Source organism: Meles meles, chromosome 4 (assembly GCF_922984935.1).
Source record: "Meles meles chromosome 4, mMelMel3.1 paternal haplotype, whole genome shotgun sequence".
Taxonomy (NCBI): Eukaryota; Metazoa; Chordata; class Mammalia; order Carnivora; family Mustelidae; genus Meles; species Meles meles.
Window position 1 is genome coordinate 101,602,927 of NC_060069.1, and position 15,453 is coordinate 101,618,379.

The 15,453-nt window shown below is 38.1% G+C and overlaps 1 protein-coding gene across 11 annotated transcripts in view; it reads left to right on the forward strand.

The window, feature by feature from the left end:
• The window catches only part of ZBTB20 (zinc finger and BTB domain containing 20), an 813,196-nt gene that overhangs the window by 512,688 nt on the left and 285,055 nt on the right, over positions 1-15,453 (forward strand). Inside the window, exon 1 of one of the 11 annotated variants that reach the window (XM_046003206.1) lies at positions 12,181-12,233. The exons of the other annotated variants lie outside the window; for them this stretch is intronic. The gene's annotated coding sequence lies outside the window, so the exon portion shown is untranslated. Of the gene's footprint in view, positions 1-12,180; positions 12,234-15,453 lie in introns of those variants that run through there. 11 annotated transcript variants of the gene reach the window in all.

The following is a 15,453-nucleotide window of genomic DNA, read 5'->3' on the forward strand; positions in this document are numbered from 1 at the left end:
CACAGTTTATACAAGTAGAAGAGGTTATCCTCCCTATCACCAGCAGCCATGGGACAGTGCTAACACAGGAAATCCCCGTGCATAACAGAGAAAATCGTGTGGAATACTTAATTACCATCAAGGGAGATTATTATAAAGGCAGAATCCTAGAGTGTTTGCTGCATGCATTTTTGCTATACAGTTCATTTCTGATTTCTCTAATACTCGTACGTGTATGTTCCACTGTTAGCATGGGTTCAAGCTATTGGCAAAACAAGCCAGGTGTAAATTATGGTAGAATTGAAATCGATAGTGCTTTGAAGCACTGGAGTGCCCAGTTCACATCAGGGCGTGCGTCTGTGTTCACTGAAACATGGCTATCAAGTGCACCCCGAGTCATTAGATGTGTTATCCAGTGAATAACAGCATAATGATATTTTAGCAGAACAGCCTTATGATAAATTCTGCTTTAGTGAAACTCCATATACAGAGCAATTTCTCCTGGCCGTGTACATTGCATGGCAAAGAAAGGATATCCTGCTGCGTATCAGAAGGCTGTAATTTCATTTAGGGGTTCTATTGACATCGTAAACTGCAAGATCAGAGCTCAAGTGGCTATTTAAGTCATAGGAACTTCAAGCTAAAATTACTGCCTGGTCCTAATCGCCACCTCCAGGGGACTCCTGCCTATACATACATGCTTTATATTTCTATCTTTGTGTCTATAAATACTCAATCACTCCAGGGGCTGAGGTGATAAGCTGTCCCAAAATATGGCAGGTATCAGTCACCTTTGTAGCTAGTACAGGCTAAGGGCCAAAAGTGGCTATAGTATTCGTTGAAGGTCAAATGCTAAAAGAGGCCAGAAATCCCTGACGAGTTCAGAGATCAGGGGTTCCCATTTGTCTACTTTGAAGATACTCTCTAACAAACTTAAGGTCGGTTTTTCTAGCATGTTGAAACTAGAAAGTAGGGATTTTAGACTTACACATACAGTCAGTTTATAGCCTTTGCCCTACTTTTTCCCCCTCTCTGTTTTGATGCAGATCACTTATGAAAATAATAATACTGAATAGGCTTAGTACCTGGAAAGATACAGCTTATATAGAAAGAGTCAAAGCGAAGTATGGATTTTTGTTTGTTTCTTAATGAAAATTTTATGTTCATAGTCCTACGTTAACAATCAACTTTGTAAAGAGTAGACACTACAGATTGGACACTGGAGTCCAAACTTTTGTAACCGGGAGGGTGCTGGTATTTTGTTTGGTCCCATTCATTCCTGGGCTTGGGATTCATCATGCTGTCTTAATAAGAAATTCCAGCAGAATTGTCATGGCTAAGAAAATCACAGTAAGAATAGAACTTGTGATTGCTCAGAAGGTAAATATGTTCTATAGTCATCTTATTAACCCTTATGTCACCCTATAGAGAAATGGAGGAGGAAGAGATAGAGAGCTGAACCCACACAGCATGGCTGACTGAAACTAAAATTGTCACTTTCCATATCAACCGGCCTATTTCTTTATTGTTTAAATAGTATAATAAAAATTAAAGTCCACGAGAGCCAAATCTCTCTCATCTGTTACCACTATAGTCTCATTATATTCTTGAACAACATAATATGCCATTGTTAAACATTTCTGGGAAGAGCTACTGCTTTAGTAAGAGTATCCTCAAATCATTTATATTTATGGGAATGTAAAAAGATATTATGTAGACATAGACAAGCTCTGACCTGAGCTTGTTCCTCTGGATTTAGGCAGCATAGCAGAGTGATTAAGAGGGCAGACTGCCTGGGTTCTACCAACTCACTAGCTCTGTAAGCTTGGAAAAACTAATTCTCACTACATCAGTTTCTTAATCTGTAAAATGGGGATGATGATACCATCATCATAAAATTATTGTGGTGAGTAAATGATCTAATGAATATAAAATATTTCAACCAATATCTGATATATAGGAAGCACTCAAATAAACATTAGCTCCTGTTATAATCACCATTATCATCCTCCTCATCATTTATTCCTTTCCTATGAAGTTATGGTTAATACCTGTTAGGAAAAAACCTACACAGTTGTGTGCATGCCCACATATACAAACACACACCCACACACCCCATCTTCCTAGGAAGGCTTGCTTACCCCAGCTGTGGGCTTAAGCGTCACCTTCATGTTAATCTCAATGTCTTCATAAGCAGAGACTGTATGAGGAATTCATACCTTGGACACAGTGAGTTTGGTTCTAAGCTTAGCCTTAACACTGGTTTCAGGTACTTGATACAGAATTACTCAGATGCTGGACTCACTCCTATTACCTACTCACCCCAGTTGCTCTCATCTATCATTTAAGTCCTTACTAAACTATGGATTCTGTTAAGCACAGTCTAGTCCAGATCTATTGATCAGTTCACCATTATAGCTCTATAAATTATTTTATAAGCTCAATAAATAAAAGTAGGATGAATGAATGAATGAATGTTCTACTTACAGCCTTTTCACTTAGGTCACAGTCCTGGCTACCTGATATTCTAACTGCTGACCTCACTGTCTGCCTAGGTCACTGGATTCACTATCCCTGACTATTATTCTCAGTCTTCCAGTCCAAACTCTCTTAGTTATTTTTATCTTCTTACCTGATTTAAACCTCTCAATATTCATACCCAAAAAATATAATAAGCCTATCCCTCTATCTGCTTCATTTTTTCCTTCATAGAAACATGAACACCATCTTTAGAACTGTGTTCTCTATGCTTCTATCTATGCCTTTTCCCATTCAAAATTTGATTTTTAATCTTATAAGTGATTCATTATCCATTTCACATTTTAATCTGATGTCCTCGGTTCTGACCTTGATTTTGATCTTCATGTCATGTTGTTCACATTCCCGTTTCTGTAGTTGTTATATTTTGAGGAAAAATCTCTATATCAATATTATATCAATAATAAGTAAGGCTGCTATCAAGCCCTATTTTTAAGAAGTAGCACTCAACCTTGGCCAACTGCATGTTGGACCATTTGCTATGCTTCCCACAGTGGTTCTTGGCTCCTTGAATTTTCAGAGATCTTATATCCTGAACTTGGTCTCAGTTGCCCTATAGCTGCTCTACCTCTAGGTTGGTGCTAACAACACCCAAATCTTAATTAGTGTAAAATTTAATTGGGCAATTTTAGCATTAGGGTAGAGTGTGTCCAATAGTAAATATTGCATGTGAGAAGGAGAGAAACCAACAGAAAATACAATATTGTTGTAGCCAGTGAAGATCATTAACCATTGTATGTTGATAAATTTATTGTGTTCCCTTTATTGTCACTATTTTTTTGATGCTTAAAAAAGGGAAGAGGTACAATTTAAATTTAGAAACAAGTATGATGATAATCTTAATTAATGTCTTTCACAATAGTTAACAGTGTTACTGATTATCAAAGATATAATACCTGCTTACAAGGAGCTTATAGTTTGTGTAGTCTTGTTGCAGATTAGTAATTAGATCCTAAAACTAATTAAGTGGAAATTACTAGCCTATTATTATGCACCAAAATGAGCAATGGAGAAAGATAGTCTCTGCTACAAGAATTCACAGCGGGGTTGCCTGTACTAGTACATGGAAGTCTTCATAGTAGAGGGAGAGCTTTAGCTATGTTTGTATATGCATATATAAAAGCTGAGCATTGAAAAATGGAGGGAAAAGGGGCTTTTGGGAAGAAGGAAATATGGACTGCCATGGTGTGATGTCAGAAAACAAAGAAGTAGTGAGAATGAAGAAAACTTGCAAACTGGAAGAAGGCATGGCTGTGGGAATGAAGTTGGTGTGCACAGAAAGTAATGAAATTAGAGATGAGATCCATGTTGGTAAAAATTAAGATATGAATTTGGAAAGGCATATGGAATCCAGAATTTATTCTTTGTGGGTGATGAGAACATATAGTTGTACAATTAAGACTCAATATGGGTTTGCTGAATAACTGAGCAAGCCACAGTAACGAAAGCAGTGTTTTAGGAGTTGACCTGGCTATAGTGTGCAGAGTAGTTTGAGAGGGGTAAGTCCCGCCAGAGATGCCAGCTGGGAGAAAATTGTAGTCATTCAGATGTAGAGCAATCAAAACTCAAATGTAGTCCTGACTGGAGATTTTTTTAAAGCGGGGGGCGAGGGGCGGATATTTCAGAAACACATTAACAACACCCTGCTCATCTCTTCCCTACCAGCCCTAAAGCTGGTCCCACTTAACCATCACTTTAACTGGAAAATATCTCCTAACTGCAGGGTCCTCCTGACGTTTTGGTTTGATTTTAGTGAAGTTGGTTACTACTTATAAGGCAGAACCAGATTGGAGAATGGACCCTCGGGGTCACTCAAGCCTCTGACCAGTGAGGGCTTTATTGTATCCCTGAACAACATAATATGCTCTCAACATTTTCAGGGAATAAACTCAGGGGTCACACAAACTCCTTTGGGTTCCCATTTGTGAGTCTTGGATATGCACAACTCTGCAGGAAATCTCAAATATCATAAAGTTCTGATCTGCTCAAGGGGGTTCAGGAGGAAGGTTCTTTTTTGTTATTGTTGTTGTTGTGGTGGTGGTGGTGGTGGTGGTGGTGGTGGTGGTTTTGTTTTGTTTTGTTTTGTTTTCTGTCCATCTCTATGCTTTTTTTTTTTTTGCCCCCAGAGGGAAGTTCTATATCGTTCCCAGCTCTCCCTACTGACTTCTAAATAGCAATAGAAACATTTTCCTCCGTTTTCTCCCTTCCTTCCTCAGTTCAACTAGATCAATACCAACAGACTATGTGCTAGCAGAAATCTCATAACCATTCCAAGCTTTGTCTTCACCCTGGAGGTGAAGTCTCACCTTCTGAGACTGGAGGCAATCTCAGAGATCCCAAAGGTATTCTCACACTTCGTTATGAGAAACAATGCTCATTAATGTGTCCTTTGCTGTGTGTCTAGTCACCCATCACTGTCAATCATGTTCCCAGTTGGCCTTTCATGGGACAGTTCTGACACTTCTTGAAGAGTAACAATTTTGCCAATGTATCACACCTATGTTCAACTTTTCATTGACCAAAAATTGTATGTACACATTGCTATGTTCTATTCTTAAAGTAAGTGCCCCATTTTATGCTATAGTTATTTGAGTTTTTTTTTTTTTTTTTTTTTTTTTTTGCCTACTCAGATCTCCTTTTAGAGAAGACCATGACTTACTTTTCTATCTTTTGGGTTTAAGCATAATGTATGCCCCATGGTAGACCATCGATATACTTTCTTGGACACTCCAGATTTCATGCATTTTTTTTAAGTAAACTCTGTGCCCAACATGGGGCTTTAACTCACAACCCCAAGATCAAGAGTCACATGCTCTACTTACTGAGCCACCCAGGTGCCCCCACCTTCATGTATTTTGAACAGGGACAACCCTCCATGAAGTTTTGAGTCTCTAATGTAGAAAACACCTCCTAAGTATTAAACTCTTTTGCCTCCCCAGCCAGCAGTCCCAGATATATACGAGGCCTAATTTTTCCCAGCAGTTAGCATAGGGAATGCAAAATTGATGGCTCTGCTTGTCAAACCTGTCTCTCTGCACAGTGTAGAGTAGCCCCATTTAGAGAAAGGGTGTTTAGAAAATTAAACAAGGACTGTCTGAATAGGAGACCTATCGGCCTGCAATGGAATGACAGGTTTCTGCCCACAAACTGGGGTTAAGACCTGAATATTGATGCTTCTTTTCACCCATTTGTGAGTAATGGGTCTCACCCCATTAGTGGGTGAATGTGTTACACCACTGGAAGTTGTTATGCATTCTCTGTAGGTTTGTATGAAGGAGCCGTAGATATACATAAATATGTACTTGCCGACAGATCTCTGTATTTATCTGCCTGTCAGTGGGAGCAGACAGGGCAAGCTCTTTGATAGGCAGGAACTGCAGGTCAAAGCTGTGCTCTGCCTCTTGCTGCTGCTGCTGTGGCTTTATCATTGGAGTCCCAAAGGAGGCTAGGGCAGCTTGTCAGTTGTCGTTCTAGCCCAATCCAAGAGGCCAGCTTGGTCACTGGCATAATTAAAGAGACCTTGCAAATGTTGACTGCCAATGTTGTTGTGGCCAGTGGAGACAGACTCTTAAAGCCATGGCCACCTACCATCTATAATTTTTCAGTTGTGCCTCAAGAGTCCCTACCTCGCCGCTACCTCTGGGCACTGTCTCTAATGCTGTTCTGATGCTGTCTGATCCTCCCAGATTCTGACAGTCAGGTGCATTTCCTGCTGCAGGCTATCCCCCTCTCTGTCTCTTAGCCTCTACCCTACTCAAGAGACACACCCTGTCTTTCTGTTCTTCCAACAAGAATTGGAAAAATTCTTGTGTTTCAAGTTTCTAAGGGTAATAGTCTACTAAATTAGGTGCTTATTTTAGCCATAGCCACAGCCCTACAAATACATACATCACTGAGCGTGGTCTTGATCATCTCAATATGAACTATTGAGAAACAGAAAAATAATTTTTTCCTCCAAAGTAACAATACAGTAGTTATGGCAAACTGAATTTATTGTTACTTTGTGTATAACTGAGGAAAATGAGCAAGGCAAACTTGTGTTTTTAATCTAGGCCCGTTTACCAGTTTAATTTGATAGTGGGAATTAATTGTGCAATTCTTAATACAACTACAGTACAACCACAATTAAAAGACATTCTTTACAGTCATTGTCCCTCCCTCTCATGCTTATAAGAGGGTGTGGACCGTTCTTTTCCCCAAAATTCAATTTTCCTCAAGATTGTGGAATTATTGCAAAAGAAGTGACAGGAGTATTTTTGTTTTTTGTTGGTTTGCTTGGTATCCATTTAATAAGGGTCTGACTGAAAGACACAAGGAAGGGAGCTCATCTTAGGCAGTGTTTTCTGACTGTGTCTTTTTCTAAAAGGTAGTTGGAAGAGCAGAAGAGTGTTGTCTCAGAATTTGGAAGGAAAGAGAATAACTCATCAGAGAGGTGAGATGATGTGAAAGGGCTTATTTCTGAGTGTAAAAAAGGTGGAAGACAGATGTTTCACTGAGCAGGAGGGGTACTGGGTCCCAATGTGGAGTTTTCTATTATGAGTTATTTTTGTTTGATATGGTTTCTTCTTATTACTGTTGTTGATATGTCTGGGATGCAACAGAAGCAGACTGGTTTTTCTGAAGATCATCTCCAAAAGGATAGAAATTAGTAATTTGATCCGCCAGATTGAAAGACAATTAAATAAAAACAACAACAAAAAAAGAAACTCTGCTTGCAATTAAGGATGTTTACTGAGCTCAGGCCTTTTTTTTTTTTTTTTTTTTTTTTAATCAGAGATTGATATTTGGGAGTTCGAAGTTGATGCTTCAGTGGGAGTGAACTAGTTAAGAACCCCATTTGGCTTTTTGCTATTGCTAAAAGCCCTACAACTCAGTAAATATATCTAAAGCTATTTTAAAGGAACATATGAGTTTGTAGTTTTGCTCTGAGAGTCTGCACCTGCTTAACATCTTGAAACGCAATGATTCATTAGGAATGAAGAATTTTTTAGCTGCTCTTGCAAAGGTTTCTCTAGGACAGTGTTTCTTGCATCCTTGAACCTAAGAATCATCAGGGTTATCTGTGAAATATGCACATTTCTGGATCCCACCTCAGACAGAGAATCAGAAACTTCCATGGAACAGTCTCAGTATTTGTATCTGAAATAAGAAACCTAGTCGATTGGTATGACCAGGGAAGTTTGGGAAATATTACTCTAAGAGGTTTTTTTTTTTTTTAAACACATGGAAAGAGGGAATGATGTATCAATTTATTGCATATAAAAGTGATCCCATATATACCTTTCTTTTGTGTTCGTCTCAGGAATGAATTCAGAGGCATTTCAAGTGAGTTTTTCTCTAGACCAGGGTTTGTTTTATTTGTTTTGTTTTGTTATAGCATCTCACATCTCTCCTTGTCCCTCCATACTAATGATGCTAAGACTTTGTATTCCCCTCCTTTCTACTCCTTATCCCCACCTAATAAATGGTCATCATGTAAAATAGAAGATCCTAGATTATGAATTTGCAGCTTGAACTCTAGCTCTGGCTGAAACTCTTGAGCTATGTTATGTCACCTTATACCTCCTCATAACTTAAGTATTCACATTAGAACAATGATGAAGTTGCACAAAATGTTATTTGTGAACCATTACCAGCTTGACATTGTTACATATATTAAATAACAGCAGAGCTGTAACTTTGTTTAGGGACCATAACTATAAATGATGATTTTTGTGCTTTATGGGAATGTGTGTTCAGGTTTAGACATGTGCATAAATATTACTTCCAGACTTTTTACTTATTTCTGAAGCCAAGTTACGTTATAGTTTAACATGATAAACCTGAAGTGCCTGGGTGACTCAGTTGGTTAAGCATTCGACTCTTGGTTTTGATTCAGGTCATGATCTCAGGATCTGGGATTGAGCCCTGCATCAGGCTCCCTGCTCAGTGGGGAGTCTGCTTGTCTAGCTCTCTCTCTCTGCTCCTCCCCCCTGCTCATGTGTGCTCGCGCGCACGCTCTCTCTCTCTCACTTGCTCCCACTCTAAAATAAATAAATAAATCTTTTAAAAACTAAGGTAATAAATTCTTTAGAAAACTTACATTCTGCTTCTAACTCTTAGAAGCATCTTCCAACAGGAATTGTTGACAAGGGTTTGTCATATTGAAGCCACATGATAGTTAGTTATTTGTTAAAAGAGTAAGAGAGTTAATTGGCCCATTTAAAAAAAGAGTAAGAGAACTGAATGAATAGATGGATGAATGAATGAATGAATAAATGAATGAATGAAATGAGTGAACGACCTGGTGTGGGTGCCTGTTCTAGGGGGCTAACGCTTTCAAGTCTATAGAGGCAAGGAGAATTAGACCCTTTGCCTAGATGTTGGAGGACTGGTAGTGAAAATAACTTTTAAATACACATAAATGACCATGTCTTGGGATTGTTATAAAGCTATATGAAAACTACATGGCTGGGTGCAACTGTAAAAATAGGAAAGGGAGAATATGCTGCTCCAGAGTTTCAAAGGTGAAAACACAGAAGTGTAGTGGTAGAGGTTTACGTTTCCTAAACTCCCTTGTCAGCTCAGCATGTCCTCAGTGTAAATACACATATGACGGTGGCCTATGCACTCATTCACACTTCAGAGAAGCCCTTGGTTTCCTTTTCTCCCTCCATTTTAGCAGTGGGCAGCCTGCAGCCTTTTGATGCAGCTGACTTTGTACATTACATGACTGAACTCAGCTATGCCAAACATCCTCGAGGAAGTTGACATTTGTGTACTTTGAAAGAAAAAAAAAGAAAAGTGAATCCCAACTGCTTCCTCCTGCCCTTTTGATTAAGAGAACGGTAAGTCAGCAGGAGAGGTGCTGCTTTTAACAAGCAGGGGTGTGCAGAACTGATTGGTATCTTTCTTTGAAAAAAAGTAGAAAAGATTGATGTTAAACAACACTAATCAGAGTTGATTACAGGGACTGAATGAATTCATTGATGGGAAAGAGCCATGGTTCCAGAGACAACAAAAGAGATTAGATAATAGTCAGGGGAATAGTATTTTGGAATTGTTCTGCTCATCTCTGACACCCAGGAATCAGTTCCCCTAGCTCTTTAAGCACTCTTTGGAAGAGACTTATCTGTACACTGAGTGCTCTTCTCTGCTGGGAATGCTCTTCTCCCCGAGCTTTGCATGGCTGGCTCTTTCTCTTCATTCAGGTCTCAGCCCTCCCTGACCATCTTATCTAGAGCCGTGCTTTCATCACAACTTGGTGGTGATGGGCACTACCCACCTCTTGAACCTCATTTTCTGCTATTCCCAAACATTACCTAGTATCCTGTCAGGAATCACCTACAGTTCTCTGAATGGATTATATTCTACCTTTCTCAATAATTTTAAATTTTTAAAAATGTTATATTTTGTATTTTGCTCTTAACGATTACCTGGTATTTCTTTCTATCCTCTCTAGTCTTTGCCTGATCAGTTCCTCCCATTCTACAAGTTTCAGCTCAGGCATCATCTCCTCTAAACTTGTTATTGAACCTTCTCATTAAAGGTTAGGGTCCCATGCCTTGTTCCCACATAGCTATTTATGCTGTATTCAAGGATAGCAGTTATTATCCTATGTCATAACTAGTTGGATTTTACTTTCCTTTCTCCCCAAAAGACTGAAATGTTTGAGAGCAGGGACTATGTTTATCTCTGTCTTTAATGCTAGCAAAATACCCAGAGCATATTAGGTGTTTATTAATAAGCAATCAATCAATACTTCGTTCCTATGTTCCTCCATTTTTGTTTTTTTTCTCCATGTTTTAAAATGATTGCCTGAAATAAATCACAACCCAGAGGAAGAAATTCTTACACAGAATGGATAACTCACCAGTTATCTGTTTACCAATAATAATAATAATAATAATAATAATAATGGGATAAAAGAAGTGGGGAATCAAATTTAGGAGCTTTTATAGCTTGTTCCAATTAGCACTCCGACTGTAAATGAGGGAACCTCTGGGGAAACAGCTTGTTGGACTAAGGCTGTAATTTCTGACCAGTGAATAAATGTGTTGCTTATTATACAAAAATTAGGCTGCTGTTATTAAACTTATAATTAATTATAATATACTGTTTATATAGGCTTCTCCTTTAGGAACCCCCAAGTATTCAACATACATCATCTGCCTGATGCTGTATTTTGCATCATGTTCCTAATCTTGTGCATACTGAATATACCACCTTGATAAATGTTATCCAGCAATGAATATATTATACTCATTATTTTTAATAATTTCATACACTTAGACTCCTACAGAAAAGGGTTTTCTTCTTATACAGCAACAGGTGGGTAACCAGATCTCTATTCAACACATGGAAAATAGATCAAATGGGGAATAACCCCAGGCTTTTTCTTTTTAAAGATTTATTTATTTATTTGGGTCAGGGGAGAGTGCAAGCAGGGCGGAAAGGCAGAGGGAGAGAATCTTTAAGCAGACTTCCCTCTGAGGACCAAGCATGATGCGGGGCTTGATCTCGTAACCCATGACTCATGAGATCATGACTGAGCCAAAACCAAAAGTCAGCCCCTTAACCAACTGAGCCCTCCATGTGCCCCTCACCCTGGGCTTTTAAATGGAATTTATCCCAAAAGTTCATGATTGCAACATTTTATTTTTATTTTTTTTAATTCTAGTTAGCTAACATATAGTGTAATATTGGTTTCAAGAGTAAAATTTAGTGATTCATCACTTATATACAACAGCCAGTGCTCATCACAAGTGCCCCCTTTAATCCCCATCACCTATTTAGCCCATCCCCTGTCCACCTCCCCTCCAAAAACCCTCAGTTTGTTCTTTAAAGAATCTCTTATGGTTTCTCTCTCTCTCTCTCTCGCTCTCTCTGTCTCTCTCTATCTCTCTTTTGCCCTTGCCCTATGTTCCTCTGTGGTTGTTGTTTTTTCTTAAATTCCACGTATGAGAGGAATCATAAGGTATTTGTCTTTCTCTGGCTGACTTATTTTGTTTAGTAATATACTTTAGCTCCATCCTCGTTGTGGGAAATGGCAAGATCTCATTCTTTTTGATGGCTGAGTACATCTTCTTTATACATTCGTAGTTGGTGGACATTTGGATTCTTTCCATAATTTATCTATTGTTAACAATGCCATGATTGCAACATTTTAATGTCATTTTAGATTTGACTAGTAACTCCATTGGACCTAGAAAGGAGCAGCTTTTAATAACTTCATAAGAATGCTGTTGAGCTAGGGAGGGAAGAACCTGGGGAAGCTAGGGAAGAGCTAGGGAAGAACCTGAAGCCATTTTATTGTTCAAGGTGATAGAGTCCCAAGGAAGCCAAATACTGGTTTACCATATCTGCTGAAATGTTAGTTGCACCAGTGGCTACAAGATGGGGGAGCTCAGGAACCATTTATCATTGCCATGAAACTTTTGTTTTTACTTTCATATGAGGTTATTCTTTTTTTTTTTTTTTGGCATGCAAAACTTCTTTTATTATAGTACTTAGTCAATCAAATTTACTGAGCACTTTTTTTTTTAAAGATTTCATTTATTTATTGGACAGACAGAGATCCCAAGTAAGCAGAGAGGCAGGCAGAGAGAGAGGAAGCAGGCTCCCTGCTGAGCAGAGAGACCGATCCCAGGACTCTGGAATCATGACCTGAGCCGAAGGCAGAGGATTAACCCACTGAGCCACCCAGGCGCCCCTACTGAGCACTTTCTATGAGCCAGGTACTCCTCGAGGCATTTAGAAGTCATATGTGATTATTCTTGAATTGGTCAATCTCACATTTTTCAATGCAGTTCTCAATATTACATTCTGCAGTGTATCTTGGAGATCTTTCCATATCAAACCTTAACATTTTTATTCAGCTGCACAGTATCCCGTTACATAAATGTGTCATAGTTTATTCTACCAGTCCCTACTTATAAAGAATTTTCATGATTTGAAACAATGCTCCAGTGAAAAACTTTGTACAATTAATCATTTTGTAGATGTGCTGGTTTTCAGCAGGATAAATTCTCAGAAGTAAAATTGCTGGTTCAAAGGGTTACATTCATCTTAAATTTTGCCAAGTTGATTTCCAGAAGGGTCGTATTAATGAGCAGTCCCATGGGTAATATGTGAAAATATCTCTTATCCCCAGCCTCAGCAAAATAGTGTCTTTTTAGACTTTGGATTTTTGCCAGTTGTATAGGTGAAAGATGATGTCTCACTATATGTTTAATTTGCATTTTCCTTATTTTCCTTATTATGAGTGATTCTGAGCATCTTTTAATGTGTTTGATAATTTGGATATTTATTTTTCTATAATGTGTCTGTTTGTCTCCTTTACTTCTTTCTGTTGGATTCTTGATCTTTTTCTTATTGATTTCTTGCATTTATACATTAAGGAGATAATCCATTCATCTATATGAATATTGCAAATTCTTTTATCTACATGAAAATATTGCAAATATCTTTCCTAGTTTACTTTTTAAAAAAACCATTCTGTTTATGGTGTATTTTTGTCATACAGGAGGGTTTTGGGGTTTTTTTAGTGCAATCTTTCCTATTATGGCTTCTAGATACTGAGTCATATAGGTAAAAAGCCCTCCCCCATGCCAAGATTATGGAAAGATTTACCAATGTTTTCTTTTAGTACTTTGATAGTTTGGATTTTTATATTGAAAAATATGATTCATTGAATGATATTTTTAATCCAGAAGATATTTTCAGGATAAAGGAGGCTCTGAGGAAAGAGAGGCCATAATGTGCCCAGAGGTTACTGAGCTGTGGCTGACCTACTATCATTTGCATAGTATACTAAATCTCATTCTTTTCTGCCAGTAAGTTACAATACAATTATGATGAAAGAACAATCCGAATTTTAAAATTAAACTTAAAAATGACCATATTTAGCCTTTTGAAGTGTTCACCTTTCTTCTTTCTGTATTGCCCTTTGTTTTTATTTGTTTCATCATTTCTTTGAGAAGGCCATCTACTAATAGAGAGACTTTAAGTTAGTGGCATTATTTATTGGTTTCAAATTCTAACATATTATGCAATTCAGCACTAAACCACTATTGCTTATAAAATACAAACTGGTTTAAAATAGTGGATAGAACCTAGCCCTTGGAGTCAGAGGCCCTAAATTCATTTGCTGTATCCCAGAGCATCTCTCCTTGCCATGATTTCCATATCTATAAAATGGAAAGAAAGGGATCATTATTTCAATAACAGTAAGAAAGTGAATAGGTGCATTTTAGATAGTGCTGTAAGTTCTACAGAAAATTAGTTCATGGGGTGCCTGGGTGGCTCAGTGAGTTAAAGCCTCTGCCTTCGGCTCAGGTCATGATCCCAGGATCCTGGGATCCAGCCCCACATCGGGCTCTCTGCTCACAGGGAGCCTGCTTCCTCCTCTCTCTCTGCCTGCCTCTCTCTGCCTGCTTGTGATCTCTGTCTGTCAAATAAATAAAATTTAAAAATCTTTAGAAAATTAATTCACAAAGTTATTAGTTGATATTTTCAAATTGTATGATATATGAATTTTTTGAGGAAGGCTTTAGTTAGAAAGCTTTTCTCCCTCATACTCCAGTTAGTATTTGCTTACTGTCTTCTATATTTTGTTTTCATTTTCAAAAGTAGTCTTCCAACAAGTATCTGCTCTAGGTTCTTGGTAAACAAATTAAACAAATATAAAAAGTTGGTATTTTCAAAGAGCTAGTATTTGGAGGAGAAGGATGGAAAATAAATATACACATAAAATATCAAGTATATTAGAAGTCAGTAAGTGCAATAGTAAGCTATAAAGAGGGAAGGAGATGGGAAGTGTTGTAAAAGGGATATTTCTATGATGTCTAGAACCAAAGAATTCTGTATACATTTAGCAATGGACCTTAAAGGATATCTCAGGGTTCCAAATACACTGAAATGACCCTTTGTATTATAGGGAGAACCAGAACTAGGATAAGTAAGTAAGCAATTGTTGATGAACATACTGGTTCTATTCAAAGTCAAATGACAGCTTATGTCAAACTTTTCCACAAATATTTTACATGTACACAGATACTCATCTCTCTCATCTGAGCCAGACTCACTATCAGCCTTTAAGCAGCTCAGTAGAATTTGTTATTGAGAATGAAGGACCAATGCTGATGTGGTTAGGCGCTGGTGAGATTCTTGTTCAAGTCATGTGATGTGATTAACCTTAATAGATGGAGCATGATAATCTCAGCTGGAGTAAGACTCACTAGATATAAAAACGTTTTCTCTACCACTAATGTAGCATCTCCCTATGAACTCCAAAACCTCAGAGGCTGTGAGAGGTTATTCTCTACTGAAATTGTGACGCTAATGGTTTGTTTGCCCAATTTTCCTTAGATTTATATTCTCGACAGAGTAATGATCTTTGGTTGGCACTTAAGTTCCCTTGTTATCTAGTCCTAATTTACCTAAAAATTATCAATTTTATTTCTTGCCACTCCCTTTCACAAAGCAAATGATTTGTTTTTTATTTATTTATTTATTTTTAATTTTATTTAATTTTTTTGTGCATTCCAAAATTCGTTGTTTATGCACCACACCCAGTGCTCCGTGCAATACGTGCGCTCCATAATACCCACCACCGGGCTCCTAACCCCTACCCTCTTCCCCTCCAAAACCCTCAGTTTGTTTCTCGGAGTCCACAGTCTCTCATTTATGGTTTGTCTCCCCCTCCGATTTCCCCCAACTCACTTCCCCTCTCCATCTCCCAATGTCCTCAATGTTATTCCTTATGCTCCACAAGTAAGTGAAACCATGTAACTGACTCTCTCTGCTTGATTTATTTCACTCAGCATAATCTCCTCCAGTCCCATCCATGTTAGTACAAAATTTGGGCATTCATTCTTCCTTGTTTTTTTTTTTTTTTAAGATTTTATTTCTTTATTTGACAGACAGAGATCCCAAGTAGGCAGAGAGGCAGGCAGA